The 24412-nt window shown below is 37.7% G+C and overlaps 2 protein-coding genes and 2 non-coding genes across 4 annotated transcripts in view; 1 reads left to right on the plus strand and 3 right to left on the minus strand.

Annotated features, from left to right (window-relative positions):
* The window catches only part of ptk2aa (protein tyrosine kinase 2aa), a 78128-nt gene extending 59613 nt beyond the window's left edge, over positions 1-18515 (minus strand). The window contains exon 1 of the mRNA XM_088090805.1: positions 18321-18515. The gene's annotated coding sequence lies outside the window, so the exon portion shown is untranslated. The remainder of the gene's footprint in view (positions 1-18320) is intronic.
* A 2472-nt stretch (positions 18516-20987) lies between these two features.
* Positions 20988-21059, minus strand: trnah-gug (transfer RNA histidin (anticodon GUG)). The gene has a single exon. It is a non-coding gene; the product is annotated as a tRNA-His (tRNA).
* A 550-nt stretch (positions 21060-21609) lies between these two features.
* On the minus strand, positions 21610-21681 carry trnah-gug (transfer RNA histidin (anticodon GUG)). The gene has a single exon. It is a non-coding gene; the product is annotated as a tRNA-His (tRNA).
* A 1554-nt stretch (positions 21682-23235) lies between these two features.
* Positions 23236-24412, plus strand: part of dennd3a (DENN/MADD domain containing 3a) — a 30534-nt gene continuing 29357 nt past the window's right edge. Inside the window, exon 1 of the mRNA XM_088090323.1 lies at positions 23236-23474. The gene's annotated coding sequence lies outside the window, so the exon portion shown is untranslated. The remainder of the gene's footprint in view (positions 23475-24412) is intronic.

The following is a 24412-nucleotide window of genomic DNA, read 5'->3' on the forward strand; positions in this document are numbered from 1 at the left end:
CACACACACACACACACACACACACACACACACACACAGTGAAAAATGAAAGCAGGGGTTGTCAAAAAAATGAAAAATGATGTAATGGTAAGAGGAACCCTACAAACCAAAAGGAAATACCAGAAAGGTGACTCATGGTGTGTATATTATCGACAACCCCTTTGTAATATGAAACCAGGACCCCACAGTTACTTAAATACTCAAAGACTCAAATACAACATGATTACAGTAAGATAACTATTGTCAGTCCGCTACAACATCTTAATTGCAGCTTTTATATAACATGCTTCGAGAACGTTATGTTATCTCTCTGCAAACACAATGTTAATATTTAAGATGATATATTTTCAGTTTTAATTTTAACATTTAAATTTAGGTTTATCTGACAACTGTTAATGCACCCCTTCTCAGAACACATCTGCAATAGCCAAAAAGCTCGAATGACAAGCTCTGGTTATTATGCCAAAGGCGCTAAGACAGGAAATATAATATTTAAGTGTCTTTATCTCTCCGTTTGACATGGTCTTAAGTCACAATGCAAGTACATCCAGCCTGCTGCCTGACAACAAAAATAAGGCTTTTGCAAGACTTATTTGTAATTCCAAGGACCATTATTTTCCTCTCATTTCAACATGTTGCCGTTCATCACCATTTTGATACCCAATGCTTGTTTATTTGTTTTTCTTTTTTATTGAATGGGCAAATTTATCTTTGCTAATATTTAGATAAATAATTTTCAAAACAATTATCAAACAATAATTTGGTGCCCCCCCTGCGGTCACTCTGGGGACCCAGATAAAATGAAGCACTTTAAACAGATGTGGAGCTGCATTAGTCTCAAATATTCTATAATGACATTTACAGTATGTAGATCTGAACCCTGCACACACCATCTGTCCAATGGCTGCTCACACATTTGTCTTTCTCCATCTCTGTTGTGAGCTTTCTATGTGAGTTAAGTGCTATGTGGTCTGACATCTGCAGCCACACTGGCGTTGCTATAATCTAGAGTCAAAAACCAGAGGAGACTGTGGCCTTTTCATGTCTAAGAAACAAGATTAGACTGCACCTGAAGGGCTAAGAAAAAAATATTGCCATCTTTATACAAATAATTAGTGAAAACTCTTTTTGCATATGTGAATTTTCAGTCCAGAGCTATTTTATACATGTGACTTTTTTGTGTTTAATGTTGTACATTTTATTTAAGTCATTAGCAACATCATATTGAAAAAAAAGTGTTGACAATAACTCTGTGACTTTTCTCTCTATAGAATATCCCACAGGAGTACTAGCATGGTGCTAATTACATACCAGACTGTTTCGCAGCCTCCACTGCACATATATCAAAGGGGGCCATGGGTCTACACACACACACACACACACACACACACACACACACACACACACACACACACACACACACACACACACACACACACACACACACACACACACACACACTTGGTCTGTAGACTGGCAGGCAGCCCAAAACACCTGCTCCTCAAGCTGTCCTCAAGAACCAGACACACAGGAGAGAAGAGGAGCGGGATTCACTTCTTAGATTTATGCACATACTAGTGTCTATCCCACAAATTATTTAGTGGATTTTGTCAAATTTCTGCTCTTAAATCCACATTTGTTGCTCAAGGTATATCTATGAAGAATGCCCTCCCAGTAACTCCAACTGTTTGCTCACTTTGGGTTTGTGACCTATTCAACCTATTGTGGAGGAGTAAGAAGCAAAATACATAGAAGAGTTAGGGCAGCACAAAAGCAGTCAGTCTTCTGCCAAAACACAAACAGTTGCCCTCAGAATTACAGCTACTTGAAAAAGAAAGAGAAAACAAACTCAGATTAATGTCAACACAAACTGAATTTTTTGGATTTGCAGATTTGCAGTTGCTTAATATTTGTTGGTACTTCAATAAAGGTAGGTATGAGGGTAGTCTTACTCATATTACTTTGCACACTAAAAGTCTGAAAATACAAATGGGAAAACAAACTGTCAGCTACCATCACACACACCTTTAAATACAGTATATTTACACAGACACAGGGTTGAAAGTCTTGATGTCTGCAAGCTGTGCATAATTGCGAGTTAATCACAGGTTTTTTTGGTAAGGGTAATTAGACAGAACAATTCAGACAGAGCCTGCTATGCCATGATGTCTAAACTACTGCTCTCAAATCAGTGGTTAAATAAAATTCAGTCTGGGGGAGGTCAGAGAGTCAGACATTTCCCTGTGCTGCAGACACAAATTAAAGACGATACGCTCTTAAGATGAGAGATTAAAAAGCAAAGTCATTTTTTATGCATTTGACATTAATATTAAAAAAGAGATTTAAAAAAAGGTGTGCTTTGGTAAGGAACAAATCTCCATCATCAAACTGAAATGACTGGTATCAGAGCAAAATGATGTGTTTTTACAGTATAACCAGATGTTTTTCATCATTATTTTAGCAAGAGCTTCCATTACATCTGTTTATTTTTCTCCAGAATTCCTTGTTTTGCATATCCAGACATTACACACTTAGCTTTGTTTTGCTCTGGATTCGTGTGAAATAGAGAGACTGAAGCAGCTACGAACAGCAGCTGTCCCGTTCAGTAGGTGGAATTTAAAGTTTGAGAAATTTTTAAAAGTTTCTGCAGCTCATCACAACAGCGACAGATCAAACAGGCTGAGGAGGAAAAGAGCCAGATGTTCTTTTTCCCCACAAAAAATTGAAACACTTCTGTGCAAGAATCAACTGAATTAACCTGATGAGAGCAGTCAGCTGTTCTGCTTCGCTGCGCTGTGTCTAATGGTTAAAGCTGAGCTGGCACACGCCTGTGTGTGTGTGTATGCGTGTGTGTGTGTGTGTGTGTGTGTGTGTGTGTGTGTGTGTGTGACCCTCTGGACAATGGGGCGTTACTGGAGCGTGCAGTCTTACGATGCAACAACATAACCCCTGAGGCACCAATCACACCTGCCAGTCACACTTACATACAAATGCATAGAATCAAGCGCACACACACACTTGCTTTTTTGTCCTTGAAAATATATGTTGCAAGGACAGGCTTTGAGTACCGTTTTGACTTTGAAAGTGACACATAATGTGTTTTATGACTGCATATTACAGAAGACAAGCCAGTGTTGTAGAGACATAGAAAGACATAGAAAAAACTGTCACTGTGAGCTGTATACTAAAGGTTATGACTTCAAACAGAAGCATGTGTGCTTTTTCTCTCATTATTCACATTTAAATAAACATAGAGCAATCATTCAAATCCTGTCCCATGAACACAAGATAAAATGCATTGCACAAAGTCCCACCAACACACAGATGATGCATACTCCAGATAAATCCTACATGCATGCAACATAATAAGGTCACGTGAACGCATGACTGCTCATACACATTTATCTGCAAAAACGCACACACTGGCACACACGCATTCACTCAAGTGTGTATAGTTCAGGTGCAGTGATAAAGCTAACTGGCTTACTGGAGCGGCACGCATGTTAATGTATCACACTCATAGCAGATACACTGTGTATAATTCATCACAGCAGATTTAGGACGAATGAACTGGTGAGATAGCGCACGCTCTGAATTTAATTTTTTCAAATGATACCAGACTCTGTTTTTTACATAAATCAAAACACATCTGACATTAATGACCAAGTCAACTGAGGCCCCTGTTGTGGCTTTCAGCATATATTTACATGAAAACGTGTTTTTTAAGTAAGAAGAAAATCAAACGCAGCATTAAATATTGAATTTCTTCTTTCATTTTGTATGAGAGCAAACACTAGGGAGCTGGTTTACAAGGCTATAAAATGAAGCAGCCAAGCTGAAGCAGGAGGGAAAACTACAGAAATCAGGTAACTTCACATTTGATTTCTCAAAGCAATTCTGATTGGCCAACGAAAGCAAATTCTTACTAGCTCATCTCCATGCTCTGTTAGATTAGGGTAGTACCATGCTAATATATTTATAAAAAACTATGCCAACATGGCCAACAACACATACACTTCGGATTCTTCATCTGGTCAAGTTCATGTTTATTTTATAGAATTTATGTTCTTTATGTTCTTTTTTTCCATATTCAGGGTGTGAACTGTGAAGTCCTCAAACTTGACTTAAGTTCACTTTTTGTAAGTGCACTTTTATCTCCTGTATCATCTTTAAGGGCCTTTAGTGGCAAAAACAATAGCCATCATCACATCTGAAAAAGTATCTGCTAAAATTCTTAAATGTTACAGCAGGTAAAAGTGCAGCATCGTGTGTGTGTGTGTGTGTGTGTGTGTGTGTGTGTGTGTGTGTGTGTGTGTGTGTCTATGTGTGTGTAGCTCTGCTTCTTATTTAGAAAATTTCCATCAATTATGAACCAAGATCGAAATATTAAAAACACTGAAATATGGATGATTTAACCTAGAAACAAAACGCCACAGGGGGATTGTTACTTCCTGCCTACATTTATGATGCACACGCGCACACACACACACGCGCACACGCACATCAATGGACATAGAACAATCTGACATACACCTACACATGGAGCCACGTGGGAAACACTCCACATGAGGATGCACACTTATGTTCAAACAGAACCTATTAATTTGACACACGTATCATTTCACACATACTGCTCAACTCCTACACACGCAAGCACGCACGCGTGCGCGCACACACACACACACACACACACACACACACACACACACACACACACACACAGACACAGGCATCGCCAACCTCCATCACCACACATGCACACTTCAACACCTCCGTTTTTCACATACAAACACAATCCCTCATCGTAAGGGTGACGGATAATAAACAAAATAAAACAGCTTTAAATGTTCATATTAATGCTGGAAAGGTTTCTGTTTGGTCTGTGGGTAACATTGTATTTAGCCATTTATTTTCTCAGTTACTCAACCATTTGGTGGAAAAAATATCTGTTACAATATCCAGAGCCCAAGTTCAACATGTTCACACATCTTGTTACTAATTGCTTTATTTACAATGATATAAAACAGAGAGAATCGACTAAATTATCAAATCTGAGCATTTAAAACCTCACTGAAAGTGATTCATCAGTTATCAAATCTCTCAACTGACGAATTGACCATTGTTGTAGCTCTAGTTTCAATCAACTGGATCCACGTTTACATGCACATGCCTCCTCTTCCTGCTCATCTACATCATCACTACTATATCACTATATAATTACAGCAAAACTACTTCATCAACAATCCTTTTTAATTATGTGAAGCCAAACTTTTTTATAAATCCTTTTAAATTGGTGATCTTCACACCTCTTCCGGCGCCTTCTCTTAATCATCCTTATTATATCTCCAAAAATATGCATTTATCACAGACACTTTTAAATCTATACTCTGTCAGTCCCAGTAATCATGGCAAGAAACCAAAAAAATCAGCCAAACTTCTTAATACCTTTCAAAACCAAACCTTTCTGATACGAACAGTATGTTCAGAAATTTGTACATACACGCGTGTTTGCCACACACATAATCTCCTTACTTTGAGTTTGGAGGCTACAGAATGAAAACACAAATGCTCAATCATACATTTTTAAACACACACTAAATATAATTTTACACATGCACTGACACACATGCAACTACCAACTCACACATACACACTACTACTGTATGTTTAAAATCTTACCATGGTATAATCCTTCCATTTTAAAAGAGAAGAGAAGAGAAGAGAAGAGAAGAGAAGAGAAGAGAAGAGAAGAGAAGAGAAGAGAAGAGAAGAGAAGAGAAGAGAAGAGAAGAGAAGAGAAGAGAAGAGAAGAGAAGAGAAGAGAAGAGAAGAGAAGAGTCTAATCCCCTCTGACAGACCGCTAAATTGGGAAAATCCAAAATCCCGGGCTCCTGTGGTCTTTGGGCTAACGCTGAGATGTGCTAGTCAGCTAACTCAGTAATGATGGCTAATGTCAGCTTAAGCTTACAACCCAGCCTCCTCCTCCTCCTCCCTCTACTACTACTACAACTACTGCTAGTACACGGATACACAGCAGCACGAGTGGGAGTGGAGCAGGGGAGGGAAGAGGGAGAGAGCGAGGGGTAGTATGCAGCCTATGACAGTGAAATGGGGGGAGGGAGACGAAAAGGGAGAAAAGAAGGAAGGAGGAGGGGGAGTCTTTGTCTCCCAGGAGACGGATGGAGGGGGAGAGGGGTGGCCAGATGTACAGGACTCAGAGGGAAAGCAAGTGAGGAGGGAGAGACAAGAAAAGATGAAAAGACACGATGCAACAACTTTATATGAGTGAGAAACACGAAGGAAAAGGGGCATAAAATACAGATAATAACAGGACAATATGGGAAAAAATAAGACAAAGTTAAGGGGGAAATCATATGGGTGGGGGGTGGGGGGGTAGAGAGCTGAGAGTGATATAAAAGAAAGAGAGGGAGAAGAGTGTGAGCTGTAATGCCTTTGGCTATTTTGTCTTTCTGACACACATGCGCCCCTGAGGCGCTCCTCAATTAATCATAATGCAATATTCTCTATTCAACATTATCCTTCAGAAATCATCAATCTTCAGAACAAAAAAAAAGGGAATAACAGCCAATTGTTCCACTAACTTTGTTTAGTCCAGTATCCAATTGTATTATAATCAAATCAAAAGCAGGGATAGTAAGGGTGGTAAACCCACCCTACACTCATTTGTAGGGGTGGTCGGGGTAAAAAGATATTTTGGGTTTCAGTACTGTTTCAATACACTGATGCCAAATGTCACTCCTTACGTTATGAATTATCAATATTGCAAATACAAAATAAACTTTTGGTATATTTCGGTCGTATCACAGTATACCTTAAACCTGCAACTTTATTTGAGACTGAATGGTTTACTCATCGTATAGGCTTTAAATCATGAAACTTGATAACTTGAAACTAGTAAAGAATGCATAATTAAAAAAAACAAAAACATTAAAAGTAAGTTACAGGAATAGGATGTTTTGGTCTGTGCAGATTCGAAAAGTTTAACTTAGGCTGTAATTTCTCAACTATTTATCACAATTTAACAGTCTTCATTTAAAGATTTCATCCAATACCATTTTGTACCAGATATGCAGCAAAACGATTATGTATATCAAACTGCCTGGACTAATACAGATGGTAAGTATGTTAGCCGTGGTCAGAAATCTCTGTTGTTTTTGGTATTTTGTGTGTTGGCTGCCAAAATAAAACACTATTTAAGAACTTACGTGCGTAAGAGATGTAATCTTTATGCCAACATTTTTGTCCGGAATCACAGTAGACTAATAAGACACGAAGTAAGTCAGCATTTGAGAGCATGAACATCCTTGTCCCAAAGGCAGAAATCTGTTCTTGCTGGAACTTTCCTTTCTATGGCTGTTTTCCACTGTTTGTGCCTGCGGAAATGGACCTCAAAATGGGCTCAAACTACCATAAAATCAATTGGCTGTCATTGATCCTTAATATCATAACCAGTATGTCACATTACATTAACTATGAATGAGCCATGACAGAGACAAGATCTCTCTCTCTTACACACACACACACACACACACACACACACACACACACACACACACACACACACACACACAAGCAAACAGGCGGACAGACAAGACGAGAGTTGCTCAGGAGTAAAGCAGATTAATGGGCCACTGGATTAGTAGGCCAAGATGTCAAACACACACACATACACACACATACATGTCCCCACAATACTGACTCTCATTTAGAAGGTGGATCTAAATTCTGTCCTTTAGATCTCTGCCTGATGAGTTGGTGTGTTAACATCGCCCTCTAGTGGTGTTGTACTTTCAAGTAATGTGTTCTGTAGTGCAAGAGAAACACTGCTGCTGCTGCTGTCACTTTGCGTTGTTTTTCCTCAAATATATTTGTAAAAATTGGGTCTGTAAGGGCTAATGGGCTTCTTTACTTTGCCTGAACATCAAAAAAGTAATAAAAATACTTTGTATTCCATCCATAAGTTACAGTTTTGGAAAGTACACAATCAGCCCCATTCCTAATCCAACAGTCCAGTATTGTTTGTTTGGTACCTGATGAACTTCTTTATCTGTACAGAAATGTTCCCATCAGCTTCAAGCAGCTGGATGGGATGGGACTCTGGCCAATCACAGATCATTTCAAAGAGAAGGCGTCCATGTCCCTTTGTGATTCAATGGTGGAAAATCCTGTATAGAAAGTTGCTATTCTGGCACTGACAACAACTGCCTACACTGCGAAGCAACCAAAAAAAAGGAAACAGATTTACTTAAAGACCTATCAAAAAGGGATTCCGAAAGAGAGTATGACAAAGAAAACATGTCAATATCAGCAAAGTTTTTAGAGATGGAGAGAAAATGTTGCCAATAGTTTAGCCATCTGTTAAACGCTGCCAAAGACTCATAGCTGCAGCGTCAGTGTTACACCACTACAGACCACCTCGTCTGGAGGAGAGCTCTGGACTCCTATTCAGAGACCACAGCAACAGGACTCCAGCCAGTGCAAACACCAGCTCCAAGGGAACAGACAGCCTCAACTTCTCCCCAGCTAACAGGTTAGACCGAGCACTGCCACTGGTCACCAGTCTAATGTGACACCCGTTGCGGGTGGATTTGCACTGGCTAAATTCAGAGGGAAGTCCACAGCAGCGGGGAGAGAAGTGAGGAGACAGCAGGGTGGCTTCTGTTTGTTTTTTTTTGGTGGAGGGGCTGAGCAAACGTGCTGCAAGCAACTCTACAATTAAATGTGATTAAATAAATCGATGTATGGGAAACACTGGGTTACCATATGAAGCATTTGCATATGACCATGGTCGTGTGGTCAGTGGGGCCTGTGACAGAGCAGGGAAAGAAATGACCTGCAGGAAGAGGGTGTGTTATCAAATTCTGTTGTTGTTTATCTCTTTTTGCCATGTCTAGATTTCTGCCACCCCCATTAAGTATGACTTTTAAAAATCAACAAATGCCAGTTTTCCAGTGTTTGCCATTGTTGATATAATGTTGAAATAGTCTAAAAACAGGGGAAAACACATTTTTGCAGACTAAGAGACAGGCTTGAGACTATTCTTCAATGAACCTTTGTTACAGGAGAGTCCCTGCTGGTGACTAATAACACAGACAGACACATACATTGACACACAGACAGACAAACTGAGGCATTATACCCACATCTGACCTCAGCAGCACTAGCTTATGGTAGCAGACCAGTCTGTAACTGTGTGTGATGTCATACCTATGGCTTGTATCCAGGTGTGTCACTGCTGATACATGTGTGTGCCCATGTGTGTGTTTCCCTGAGATCTATTATGACTGTGTTTTTATGGGTGTGTGGCTGTGCATGAATCTAGAGAAAAGATGAGGTCATATGATTGGCCGAGCAGACACTGATGTCTGCCTTGGTCTCATTCTCACTCACTCCCTCTCTTTCTCGCTCTTTCTGTCTGATTGTTCGCTTATGTCCAGCTTTAACCTGCGAAAGAGTCACTCAAACTGGTATACACAACCAATGATAAATCAATATCTCTTCTTGGTCTTAAGACATTGTCAAAGAGAAGCTGGCGTAATGACTGAGCTGCAATATCAGAGGAAAAAAAGTTTGAATTCATTTAGTTAATAAAACCACATACAAGTTACTCAACACTTGTGAATTTAATTTAAACATAAAAGCATTAAGCTGTTGCCTTCAGTCCACTTGGATCTGTGTAATTGGGTGTAATTGTCATATATCTTGTTTGTTTAATATCTGCAAAACTGAAAGTGTAAAAAGGACATGTTGCCAGCGGTTGCCAGTGACCCACTGAAGTTCAGGAAGTAACTGCACCCAGCCAAGACATCCTTCAGCCAATAAAAAGTAGAAATGTAAATAAACTTTTACAAGGGGTAACTTTTACATTTTGGTTTTTTGTGTAAATTACTGAGCTTTCATTTCCAGACTTAATACTCAGCTAACTACCTGCTTGTAGTTTCATTTCTATTTTGCACATATGACAGTGATATCCATCTTTTCATATGACTCTTGGCAAAAAAGCAAATAAACATATTTCCCAAAATGTCAAACTATTTCTCTTACTACAGAGTCACTAATTACCTCCTTCTGTTTTTGTTGCGTGAACAAAGTGCATTTGATGTCTGAGACATATCCTGAGATATTGCAACTGGTGGACAGCTGAACAAATGGACAGGCACAGTGTGGGGGCTAGTGATAAAGCTAAAAGAAGATTCATGTGCAGTAGGTAATGACGCATTTTGTATACACACACAGGTCCAATGATAATGTTTTAATGTGTTTAAGAATCTAGTGCTATAGTACATCTTAGGACCCTTTCTTCTTGTCTCGTCTGTTTTTTCTCTCTCTTTTCCACCCAGCTTATTCTGCTCCTCCCACCTCTTTTCTCTGTGTGTCTATATGACAAAGCCCAACAATTACTTCTTTCTTTCTCCCTCTCTGACTCACTGCAATGTAATTACACTGACTGTCCGCTCAAGCACGACACACACACACACACACACACACACACACACACACACACACACACACACACACACACAGAGAGAGAGGGAGAAGGGCAACTTATTTACAATATCTGTGGTCGTAATTGTTCTTTTGTAGTCTGCAGGTCAGTCACTGCTTCGCTTTGAGAAAACTGAGGGTACAAGAGAGCGGTCATTAGATTGTCAAGTCATTTTGCTTGTGAGCCAAGAAGTCTGAGGTCTGCACACACAGACACACACATACACACACACACAGGCACCCACCCACACATACATACATATACATATACACACTAGAGGGAATCGCTGTGCTCCAGTTCCATTCATCACTCGCTGACATGCTGCACCAGTGACCTGCATGACCGAAGGTTGCTCACTTTAAGTGTGTGTGTGTGTGTGTGTGTGTGTGTGTGTGTGTGTCCATCTTTGTGTGTGCATGGCCCAAGGAGGGACAAGTCATTAACTACAATGTCATTTCCTGCCATTGTAGCAAATTTCGGTGCACACAGTAAGAATGCTACGCTGCACAGTGGTCCATCTACACTCACTCTAAAAAGACTGCATTTGGACGAGGCCAGACAACCTGCTAAAATACTGTCTTCCATTAAACTCATGCATGTTTTTATAGCAACTGCGTAGAAATAAAGCATACTGTACAGTACATAGCCATCTATTGAGAAAGACTTGCATCAAGATTGCAATAAATCCAACTACACTCACTCATACACAATCCTTAAGTTACATTGTTCAACCGAGGTATAACACAGCTTCAGGTTATAAAAAAATAATTGTGGATGCATCAGTATAATTTCTGTTGCAACATTCTGCAGAAATTTTATCTCTGAAATGGTTGGCTCTTGTATGTACAAGCAAATTAGTGAATTCCTTTCCAAATGTGTGGCAAATCCCACTGTGGGAGTTTGACAGCTGACATACAGACACTCCAAAAGTAAACTATGTCATTACTACTTCATACTACCACTATATTACACTACTCACAAAGTCTTCAAGTAGCACAATTGGGAGTTTTTGGCCACTGGACCAGAGCAAACAATTGATTGGAAATGCATCTAGCCTATAATCTGTATAATAAAGATCTACATCACATCTCCCTAATAACGAAGCCAAAACATTTCGATCATCCCCCGGTGGCTGGCTGCCGTACAGATCATATACCGCCTCTCCTTCATGTTAGCGGATTGAAGATCAAAGAACACGGCAAATAAATTTTTCCCAAAGATGGTTTCTGTCATTTTAATAAGCTCTTATCACACGTTTGTTCAAACATTTGTTCATGTTTCTTATAAGTTAATTTTAAATAGTTATCTGAGCTGGTCGCAATCGGTCGGACACAGAGCAGACTCTGGCTCCAAATGATGTCACAAGCGCAACATAGCAGTAACCATATACAGAATATTTTGGCTTCATTTTTGCACAGTAAGAGAAGTAGAGACACTTTGGCCATCTACAGCGGCTATGGCTCAGGAGGTAGAGGGGGTTGTCAAAAAATCCTAAGGTTGCCGGTTCAATCCCTGGCTACTCCAGCATGTCAAAGTATCTTTGGAGAAGATACTGAGCCCCAGATTGCTGCTGATGGCTGTTCCATCTGTGTGTGAATGTGTATGAATGTTTAAAAAACCTGATAAGCAGGTTTTACAGTGGCCGTGTTCATCAGTGTATATGTAAGTGAATGTGAAAAGTACTGTTTAAGAGCTTTGAATGGTCAAATGACTAAAATCAGAAATAAGGAATCAGATATACTTTATATATATATATATATATATATATATATATATATATATATATATATATATATATATATATATATATAGTACTAATTATTTTTAAATATTAATTTACACCAGTATGTAAATATTTAAAATCATAAATATGTATAATGATCTAAGTGTGTAAAAATATAAAACTATGTGCCTTATGCTACAATATACGATGTATAAAACTAGCATAAAAAGTTCAAAATATAGAAATAATGTGTATGATAACTTTGTGTATGATAGAAAAGTACTATACAAGTGCAGCTCTCTTTACCGTTTACACCTCATACAGCTCATCCTTAAATCAAAAAATGCCTGGATCAGCCCCAGTTCTAATCATTGGGAAAAATTCATTCATCGAAGACGACGCACTGACAATTATACAAACAACTGCAGGTGGCAGATGCCCACTCTCTGGGTAATATCATCTTTTTGTAAAATTCAACCTCAAGAATCCACACACATATTGTTAAACCAAGTTATGTTGAGCACAAAAAAGTTTTCAACTGACAAAACCAAGACAGTGTTCATTCATGTTATCTTCAGTAAACACAGTCATTATCACAGTGCACAGTCATTATCACAGTACACAACCACACAAAAACAAGCATGCGCAAACATGCACACACACAGGTACACACAAACATACCAACACACATAAACACCCAGAGATGTCTGAGCAGTGTTGCTGCTGCTGAGAGGAAGAAGGCGTTTTCCTTTCAGCTCCTGAGGGACGCAGCATGCTTTAGGATGTACAGTAAGTGCTCTGTGAGTGTGTGTGTGTGTGTGTGTGTGTGCATGGAGGGGTGTGGGGGCTGCTTCCTGAATGCAACCAATCCAGAAGCTAAGGGAATGGACCTTCATTCAGCCTCCTGTCCGCAAAAACACACAAACACTCACACACTGCTTTTCCTTCACAGCTGAAACCACATGCGGGAGGATGCAGGGGAATAAGTTCAACGGGAGATAGAAGCTAAATTTATAGCACTCATACAATCACATACATGTCTGCACTTGCACAAACACACACAAAAAGTTAGTCATACTTCAGGTGCAAGACAAATAACACTACTCCCTCAATTCAAATGTGCACTCATGATTTTGATTCCTGAGGTAAGTTTGCATAACATAATAACAGCTTTAAGGTAAGACTTCTTAAGACTTTTTAAATACCACCAAGAATTAAATTTTACAACACCCAAAACTGAATAAAAAAGGAAACATCAACTGACATTTCACCCAAATATTTATTGTAGCATAAATTATACTTTTTTGGTAACGTTTATGCCAGAGAACTTCTGCAATTTTTTTTACATAATAAAAATAAATCATGAATAAATAAAATATGATACCAGTTACTTTCAAAGTTTACAAAGCAAAACCGTAAAACAAACACAACATGTCCAAGCATTTTTAAGACTTTTGAAAAATTGATATAAGATATGCCCAACTAATTAAGGCCTTATTTTTAGATAAATAATTCAATGCCTCTTAGACTTTTTGAGGATTCACAGGAACCCTGCATTCATACATTTGTGCAAAATGTGAGGAAACTGCATAGACCTCCACACAGCTGCAAGTATTTACACAGTAGGTAAGAAGTAACCAATAACTGGGAGTAAAAATGCCACCTTGTTTGCTAGGAAAACAACTTATTTTTAAAAAATGCTCAAGCTACAAAGTTGAGAGTTGTTCTTTATCGCCAAGACAAATTATTTAATTTGGCATCATGATTTCCTCATGACACACATACTAAGGACCCACATACTCTTATTCAGGGCATCTACAGACCTCCACACACACAACATGTGTCTGCAGTGATTGGTATCACTAGTTGGAGTCATTATGAGTCACACCACATACTGCAATCTACTGACACTAGACTGCTGGCTTTGTTACCCTCTTGTCTATTTCTCTACAGTTTCTCTGTCTGCCTGTCTGTCTAGAATAGAACAAGCTTGAGTAGAATACATAGTAGATAACTGCAAAAGAATAGAAAAGTTGGGACCAAAACAGAGCATGAACCTTGCAGGAATTAGGCAAGGCTGCTTTATTTGTAAAGCACATTTCATACAACAGGAAAATTCAAAATGCTTTACAAAGCAATACAATAAAACATATTAAAGGATAGAGACTTAAAATAAAAGAGGAAAGGGAAAAGATATAAAAAGTACAAATAATTACTAAATGATTTTTTAAAATCACTAAAAAAAAGTTGCGAAATTGCAGACAAAAAGTACAATGGTAAAAGGATTATTAAAAATGAGTTTAAAAAAATCAAGTTTAAATAAGTTTGCAGTCATTACTGGGTGAAGTAGGAAGTGTAAAAAAGGAATGTTTTTAGCTCGTACTTAAAAGTGGAAATAAAATGAAAAAACAGAATACAAACAGTAGAGTTCTCTGCAATGCAATGGACTGCTCCTGTAAGATCTCTGAGTGTAGTCAAGTGTTTCTATAAATACAGGCCTCCTGCACTGCTCTGCAATTTACACACACGGAAACACAAGCGCATACACACACACACACACACACACACACACACACACACACACACACACACACACACACACACACACTACTGCCACGCCTGTATTAGCCTGCTGTGGTACAGCCACAGGAAGAGTCGTGTCAGGACCAAAGGTGTAGCTCTCTGTGAAGTGCATTTCCTACCAACTTACTGACATCTATCACAAAAGCCTAAACTTACATGTCCACATTAATGCAAAAATAAAAAAAACACTAAAAACTATAGTAGAGGGTCCATTTGAAGGGACTGCCCAGAGCCGCATGATGAATGTCAGCGTTGTTTTCTGCTTGCTTCACATACTGAAGGTAATAATATGTTTCGACTCCAGATAAAAGATTTACGCTGCATTCATTTTGGTCCTATGGTGCCAAATTAGTAGACTGAGGCTGTAGTTCACCACGTGGTTCAAACGCACATGAATCAAATGAATCTCAATGTAATCAAATAAGACAAACGGTATACTGTATCTGTCCCACTTAAAGGCCGTGTGCTATCATTTGTATAAATTGGCAAAACTGCCATAGTAAGCTGTCACTGTCTTGACAAATTTACCATCAAAAATCACTGAAAAAAGTAGTGCAGCATGTGGTGTAAAGCTCGGTCACGGTAAGTGAGCTGAATAAAAGCAGCCAGAGTGGAACTAAATACAAGCTTAGCAAGTGGATAAGCTAATTAGCAGTGTGAGCTAATTAAAAAATAGCCCCACAGACTTGTGGAAAGCTCTGTGAATGTCATTTCCAATCAATACCATTTAAATTAATTGCTTGGTTAGAGGATGCAGCTGAAAACGTTTAGTGCCATGTGTCTAGAACAAGCAACATATGAGACAAACCATTAAAACTTAAGCTTTTTATAGTCGTGTCTGTAGGGCGTCCTCTTGAGACAGTTTCTCACCACAACAGCTATTATTCAGATGAAAAGAATTTTGCTTTTTTAAGTAAATTACATTTATTTTTGAATGCCCCAATCAAACAGTGGACTAGCAGGTGCATCCATAAACCACAGCATAAACTAACCCTTCCAAACCTGGATCGACATCACTTTTCTCGTGCTACACTCAGACGCCTTTCACAGGTATTCAAACCTTTGAACCCTCAGCAACTTGGTTTTTGAGCAATTAGCAACTTGGAAAGAAATGTCCAGCAAATTGCAAGAAATAAGTAGAGTTAGGATTTTTTTTTTTTTTGTAATTATAGAAAAATGTTGCAACAACTATATTTCAATAAGCATATTCATAAATTTTCTTTATTTTTAATTATTTATTTATTTGATGTTGTTTGTTTATTCTGTGTTTTTTTGTTTGTTGTTTTTTTGTGCAAATTTTCAGGTGATTTTCATTTACTTTTGACTATTTTCTTGCTAATATTGGGATCATTTCTATTCAAGTTCCTCATCACCTTCTACCCATGTTTTTGAAAGAAATCAAGCCAATTTCCCAAGGTTTCAAAGGGTTGAAGAAACTCTGCTTTCCCTACACTAACAGTGCACAAACTCCTGATTTAAGTGTATCTTGTCCACAGATTTGCAACTCAAAATGCGCAGAACGGCACCCATATTAGTATACTGTAGGTCTGAAGCCTCAGTGGCCTCAAGATAACACAACTCATTAGCATTTTCTCGCATCTTGAATATGAAGTAGAGGGAAATCAGGCTCAAGCAATCTTTCACACTTGGGAAATGCAGAAAGCAGAAACAGCATGTTTTGGAGATTCTACACTTGGACTTAGTGACATTAAACGTCTACGCATTTACTTATATCCATGTAATTATTTTGTTATACAAGAGATAAAGGGAAAAAATATTCTTACACCAGTCTTTTTTTTTTTGAGAGAGAGAGAACTTAAAGATGCTCCATCATTCAAGAAAATATGAATGAACAGCACCAACAATCTGAGGTTCTTAGTGGTGGGACCAAAGACTTGTTTTTCATGTATTTGAGTGGTGAAATAACTGTTTATAAAATGTGAAAGATCTGGGTACCGTGGGTGATCTCTTTAAAAGTCTAATATAAAACTGAAAAAGCAGCGAACCCCATCTAAGAAGCTAAAACCAGTCAGGATGTCTACTGGTGTGAGACATTTAAATAGAATGCTTTTGAAAACCTTTTTGGCAACATTTAAGACCAATTTGGACAAATCATATTTTTCTTTTTTAAGCATTGCAAGTAGATATAAAGGCAATCATGTTGTCCTTTGAAGAGGTAGGTTTTATGTAAGAATACAGTTAACAGAGTGGGTAAGGTTAATCTACATTGTGCTAAAAGATATGTGCAAATATGAAGTAAAGTATTAGGCTTAGTCAAAGATTTAAGGATTTGTAACACCTGAAAAGTGGATTTTCATGCAAAGGGGCTTGGCTCATTTGAATGGATGGTTGGAAGAATGAAATACCATCAAATATTTTTGACAATTACGACCTCACAAATTCATTTTTAAGACTATTTAATGACTGTTAAGGGCTAAGATTAATTACACTGAACATAAGACATTATATGACTTTTTGAGGATCAGCAGTCACCTTGACCAGTGAATATGTGGCATTTCGCTTGACTAAACAACTGAATCAATTCATTATTCAACATTTAAGGACCAGCAGACGCCCTGACGAGTGAACATTTGGCATTTTGCTTGACTAAACGACTGAATCAATTCATTATCCAACTTTAAAGGACCAGCAGACACGGTGACCAGTGAATATTTGGCATTTTGCTCGACTAAATGGCTGAAACAATCAATTATTCTTCTTTTAAGACCCACCAAAGACCCTGACCAGTAAATATTTGGCATTTTGCTTGGCTTAGCAACTGAAACAATCCATTATTTGACTTATTGTTTCAGCTCTGATTTGCAATATTACATTTGTGGATGAATAAGTGATACACACCTGATTAGCCTGTTAATAACAGCTGAATGAAAGTGAGTGTAGGCAGGCAAATCATATTACAGCCTGCACCTAACCAAGCAACACACTTATGTAGCCAAAAACCTACATAACTGGGACAGATAACTGGGCCATATTGGTTAGTTGGGTTTATAAAAGTCCTCAGAAACACACTAAGTGGAAAAAATGAAACATAACTGGTCCATTAAGATAGAAAGGAAGAGTTCAGTTTGCTTGGGACGGAAATCAAGGTGACCAAACAGCTTTGTATCCTTGACACTGGGAACAAAAAGTATTTAAGACAGAGATTTAGAAGCTAGATGTAGGTTAATCCTGTTCACTTATTTACCGGAGTTAACATTACTCCACATTCACTCCATGTGACTGTGGCGACGAGTTTGGTGGCAGTGGGTCACTCTTCCTTTCAACTGCTACAACTTACAAAAAGGTAAAACCACGTCCTAGTTATCGTGCTGTAAAGCTAAGCTGAGTTAATAGTTGTTCACACATTTCTAGAAAAGTGAGAAGTTTAAAACCCGGGAAAGGAAACGGCTAACCAGGACGAACGTTAAAGCAGCCGCATCCCATAACGTTACTTTCTTTTAACGTTAGCTTTGGAAATAATCCCCCCCAAAAAACACAACCACTTACGTTGACTTGCTCCAGGAGACGTCCGGGAGGTTTGTGTTGACTTTACCGGCGGAAGAAGTTGTTAACAGTCGGTGAATAATCCGTTATTTCAGTTACAGAGCTAGGACTAGTCACTGTTGGTGCTTTTTTCGCTCCTGCCTCTCTCCCCCTTCTCCCTCTCCCGTCGCCTGTTCCTGCTTCCCCTCCACATCCAGCATTCCAATATGGCCGCTGCAGGGAGCGACGCACTCACTCACAGAGAGGGAGAGAAACTACTCCCTCTGAGGAAAGCCTCGCCTCAGGCACAGCAAACTGCAACCCATGAATGAATGAATGAATAAATGTGAAGATACTTGGCATGCAGTGGTGGAAGTATTCAGATCTTTTACTTTACTTAAGTAAAAGTAAGTACGTATAATCAGGGAATGCATTTAAAGTCGGCCTAATTAAAGTCAAAGTACCCAATTTGGAAAAATCTTAAGAAAAAAAGCACAAATACACACATAAAAATTGAAATAATTAAAAAAAAAAAAAAAAAACTTTTTTTAATTTGAAGGAAATGGTCAAAGAAAGGCCAATCTATATATTAAAAAATAGAAAAAAAAAACACAAACTTCCAAGTATAAATGGATGGATGGTTGGATAAATGAAAAAAAAAATAGATCAAATATTTTTCACAATTACGACCTCAAACATTCAAATTTAAGAGTATTTGATGACTCTTACTGCCTAATAGGCCTTAAAAGCATAAGAGGTCAGAGCAGATCAAATCATGTTTTTTCTTTTTAGAGTATAAAGGTAACAATGTGGTCTTGTGCAGGTTAATCTATGTTTTGCTATGTGCAAGTGTAAAGTAAAGTATCATGTTCAGTGGTAGGTTTAAAGGTTTGTTACACCAGAAAGCAGAAGAGATTGACTCATTTGAATGGGTGGCTGGATAAATGAAATAAGATCAAATATTTTTGACAATTACAACCTCACAAATTCAAATTTAAGACTATCTAATGGCGTTCAAGGCCTAATATTTCTTAAATTGAATTCAAGACATTATACCACTTTAAAGGGATGAGTAGACACCATGACCAGTGAATATTTGGCATTTCACTTGATTTCCAAAAAACTCAATATTACAAGGAAAAACAAAGACAAGAAAAAGCAACCCCAAACTCAAAATTCTTTAAAAAAAAGAAAAAATATCCAAAAAGTGAAAATTATAAAAGAAATTAGAATAACACCTAAAACTTCAAAAATAAAAATATGGGGAAAAAACAACCTCCAAACCTGATTTTTAAAAGGATAAATAAATAAGAAACCACAAAATTGAAAATATCATCCCTTCAAACCAAAAATCACTTAAAAACAGAAAAAAAGAATGAAATGTTTATCAAATGGTTGGCATCTAATTTTCTGTGAATTGACTGATTGATTAATCAACTAATCATTGCAGCTGTAAGCCTACTTGTATAAACTCTTTGTTAATTTGATATAACAAAACAGTAGAAGAGTAAAAAGGCATACTGGGTCATAATAAAGGATAATAAAGGAATTATGGATCAGATGATAGCTTATTGCACTTCAGTGGTATCTAAACAAATCTGCAATTAATCAAGTTACATACAACCAATTGATATGAGTGATCTCAGGGCTTTTGGGGCCCCTAATCAGTTAACAGCCCTGGTATTAAATTGTTAGACACTCATGTACTTGCATGACTGACTAAAATGACAACATCCTCTGCAAAGTAAATATGTCATGTCAAAGCCTGTTTAATTATAAATTGAATCTTGCAACTTGTAGCTTGTATAATGTTCTCATTTATTAACCTAAATGCCAGGTAGTATTCTTCAAGGAGTGCAGTTTATATCAATGTGCCCCCCTCTCCGCTGCACCGGTTCAAAGATGACATCTGGTGGTCTTTACTTGCCATCACAGTACATTTGGGTTAAATATTGCCCAGGGGTATGGATTTCCACATATAAGCCGGTATTCCCATTTTATGTTCCCTGATACATGAACCGTAATGGTTTTCAGGACTTCCTGAATCTTTCCATCAAGCCAAAATTTCTAAAAACATTAATATCTTTCATTTTTGGTCCCAAGGTCCCTACGTGGTGGGGAGTATCTGACACACAAGTCTGTATGGCCACATATAACCTATGCTACATTCAAACCACGTAGCCTAGTATACTGGTGCAGAGTTAAGAACTTGTGGATAATCTCCACATTTTGTTAAATTGTGCTTCTTTAAAACTTTGCAATTATTCTTTAAAAAACAGATCATGTGATGCTGTTGTAAATCACTGATCTAGTGACTTTTTTCTTAACTGCTAGGGTATTCACATCAAGAAATTAACCCATTGTTTACATCACCTCATGATCAAATCTGTTGTTCTGACTGAGCTGTTAGGGTAAAAAAAGAAAAAGGCTAGGGAAAAACTACATTTAAAATTATCATGATTACATATTTGGAATTATGTTACAGAATAATTACAGATTATTAAGCACTTTGCCAAGTCTTTTTTTATTTATTTATTTATTATCATTATTGTTTTACTAATATCTTGATGATTTGGGGGCATTTCCTTCTTTTGTTGCAAATTACCTTCTGACCATGTTTCCAACACAAACAAGACAACTTCCCATGCGCTGCCCCCTAATCAGGGTACTCATCTATCCATTAAAATAAGCTGCCGTGACCCGGATTCGAACCGGGGTTGCTGCGGCCACAACGCAGAGTACTAACCACTATACGATCACGGCTGGCTGGTTGTAGCTTGTAACCGCGGAAAGGCATGTCAACTAAGTTTATGCCATGGTGAGCTGAAAAAGATGCGAGTCCATTCAATTTGGCCTACTTACCTGTCGACCTGTAGGTCTAAGTCCAACGCTAAGTTTTGTTAGAACCCTGGAGGAACCTTAGACCTCTTTATTTTATATGGAGGGGGCATATAGCCTAACCTATTAAAAAGCTGGGTTTGAGGTCCTCCCTTAGAAATATTGAAGCATCAAAAACTTAGTTTCCTGCATTCTGGTGAATGTGCATTCTTCTACTTTCATGTTTTTTTAATTCTCTCCGTGTCTGACCATGACAGAAGTTAAACAAAAGTGACTAGGTCTATCAAATATAGGAGGAAACGATAATCATTGTTGCGGAACTGATCAGGCTGTACAGCTGTACTTTGGTGATTGCTTATTTTCCTTCTTTAATTCAGTTTCTGAGAGAGCAATGCAGAAACTAACTCTGTTTTGCGCTGCATGGTTCACACGCTGTCTGTCATCGTTACGGCTCCCTCTCTGGGTCAAAACCAACTGCCGTGACCCGGATTCGAACCGGGGTTGCTGCGGCCACAACGCAGAGTACTAACCACTATACGATCACGGCGAGCCATTACCTCCGTGTTGTTGCTATCGAAATCACAGAGTTTGTTGGATGATATAAAACTGAATTTTATTTTTTTATATATATATTATTTTAATATTTTTTGTGCCTGCGATCTTGCTGCAAACCTTCACACTACCTAGCAACCTGTTTCTGTGCTTTAAGTTAAGTGACCCAAAGCAGCAAATAAAGGAAAAGACCAGGATTGATTCAATAAAAAAACAAATAAAACATCTTCATAAAGTACATGTTAAAGTGTAACACCAAATTCTGCTTTCATGGAGTGTATTATGTTTAGCTGTCAGAAATATCGTAGGTGGTTTTGGAAGATGTAATTTTGTTTGGGGTACTGTTGAATTTTATTGTGTTATGGTGACAGGTTTCTATTATTGTGTTCACCCCATGTATATAAATGAAGGGAAGCAAAAAAAAAAAACAAAAAACAAAAAAACAACCAAAAAACTACAATTTTAAAAACACCTGAATATTATAATCCGATTATAGATTATAGGCCTAATCTGTCTACTTATCAAATAAAACTAAAAATATATTATACATGTAAAGACTGGACTCAAATCATAACATCTAACTCTCTTTGTGTTCTACCTCAATCTGTATCAAACCACAATTTCATAATCCCTGTTTCTAATCTGCAACTGGATTCGCTATTCCTAACGTGTGTGTGTGTGTGTGTGTGTGTGTGTGTCCACCCGTTTAGTTATGTGCGCACATGACAGGGTATGCTTACAATAAGTATGTCAGCATATTATTTCAATCACTCCTTAAAACTAATTTTCATAAACTTGCTTGTATGTTATGTTGTCTATTTTTGTTAATCTATTTTATTTTCATTCTTTTATTCTGTCTCAATCATATTTAATTCTATTATTAGTACCATTATTTCTGTGTTTACTGCTAATATTAATTGAATTTTATTAACTCTTATTGGTATGGGCTGTTATTGTTATTTTTGTTTTGTTATTGTTTCTCTCTTGTTTAATTCTACTTTAAATTTTGTCTGGTCTTAGTTTGGCATTATTTTTTGGCTGTTATAGTTATGTTACCTCTGCAAGTAACTTGTTGCTACTGCTTTGCCATGTTTGTCAAAGCACTTTATAAACTCTGTTCTTAAAAGTGCTATGTTCTATTATTATTATTATCATTATCATTATTCTTATTAGTAGTAAAAGCAGTAGTAGTATTAATATTAGCATTAGTATTATTATTAATGTGTGTAGTATGTGTATAGTTTTGTGTATTATAACAGCCCTTACTGTCATGGGACAGAAGAAAAAAGAAGATAGAAGAGGGAAAATACTTCTCTTTGTATAGCATTTGCTTTTCTATGTGATAAATAATAAAGTGGGCCTCAATAATTTGTTTGGCAGTTCAACATATATGCTTGTATAACCGCATAAAATGTATTTTTAATTTGTCGTCACAAATGGCAGTACACTAAACACACAGTAGATGGGGTCATGACGCTTTACCCAGCTCCCGGAAGTACAAAAGATAGAAGCTTTTATTTTGAAATTTATTATGCGGGAAATCCAGCTGACCATGGTACACTGAGCTCGTGCACTGAGTTTGACAGACCAGCGGTAAACCACACTGTGTGTGTGTCAGTACCCGTTGAATCACAGCGTACTGTAAAAGTTAGAGACAGTAATGGAGTCGGCGCATAACGTTTAGACTTTTTAACAGATTTGTGAAAGCGAGCTGGAGCTAACGTCGGCTAACTTCTCGTCGGTGTGACTTAACCGTTTGTCCGGTGGAAATGATCGAGTAAATAAAAGGTGAGTGATTTTTTAACGCTGCTGTGTCAAGAATCTCACTCGACTGGTCTTAAAAAGTCAGTTTCATGTGCAGTAGTTAACTTTACGGCACTGTCAGTTGTCAGTTGTAGTTATAAAGTGTCCTAACGTGTGTGTGTTAACATTAATGTTACCGCCGGTGACACACAGCTTGTCTTAAAGACGATTTGGTGAAACTGATGCCGCATGCTAACCTGACCCAGTTGTACTGTTCGTATTCATTTGGGCTTTACGTTATAAATCTGAGAAATGGCTCACCACATCTTGCTCATTTTTGGTACTTTTCTGTGTGCCCGCCAAATCAACAAAAATAAGAAGCAAGATGAGAAAAGGCAGCAAAAGAGTTAAAATCCTTTTAATCTTAGTTTATCTTATCTTAAGTTGTATCAATAATCAAAATCTCTTTGTGTTTGTTTTATGGTTGTTTTGATCATTAACCAAGCAAGTAAAATAAGTGGTAAAACCCAAACTCCATTGTCAGTATTTCATATCTAAGCAACTGAAAGGAGAGCCAATCACATTACCAAAGATCCCACTCATCCTCTGCATAAGTCTTTAAAGCTACTACCATCAGGTCACCGCTATAAAGTCCCCAAGGCAAAGAAAAACACTTATTAAACTCCTTCATTCCCAATGACATAAACATCTTAAATAAAAGGGAATGATCCATACATCTACATAAAAACCATGTCACTTTGTACACAGTAGTATATTGTAATTTTTATTATGTCTAAATTATTTGCAATAGGCATTTATTCTTTTTCTTTTTTAGTAACACATGCTGTATGTTTCTTGTCCGAGTTTGTTTAGCACTGTATGTTGAGCCATATCTGAGATGATTTTCTGTCACAATAGACAATAAAGTTTTCTGAATGTGAATCTGAAAGTAACAAGTAACTAAAGCTTTCCGGTAAATGTGG

The sequence above is a fragment of the Plectropomus leopardus genome, chromosome 17 (genome assembly GCF_026936395.1).
Source record: "Plectropomus leopardus strain MGB_pleo_1.0 chromosome 17, ASM2693639v1, whole genome shotgun sequence".
Lineage (NCBI taxonomy): Eukaryota > Metazoa > Chordata > Actinopteri > Perciformes > Serranidae > Plectropomus > Plectropomus leopardus.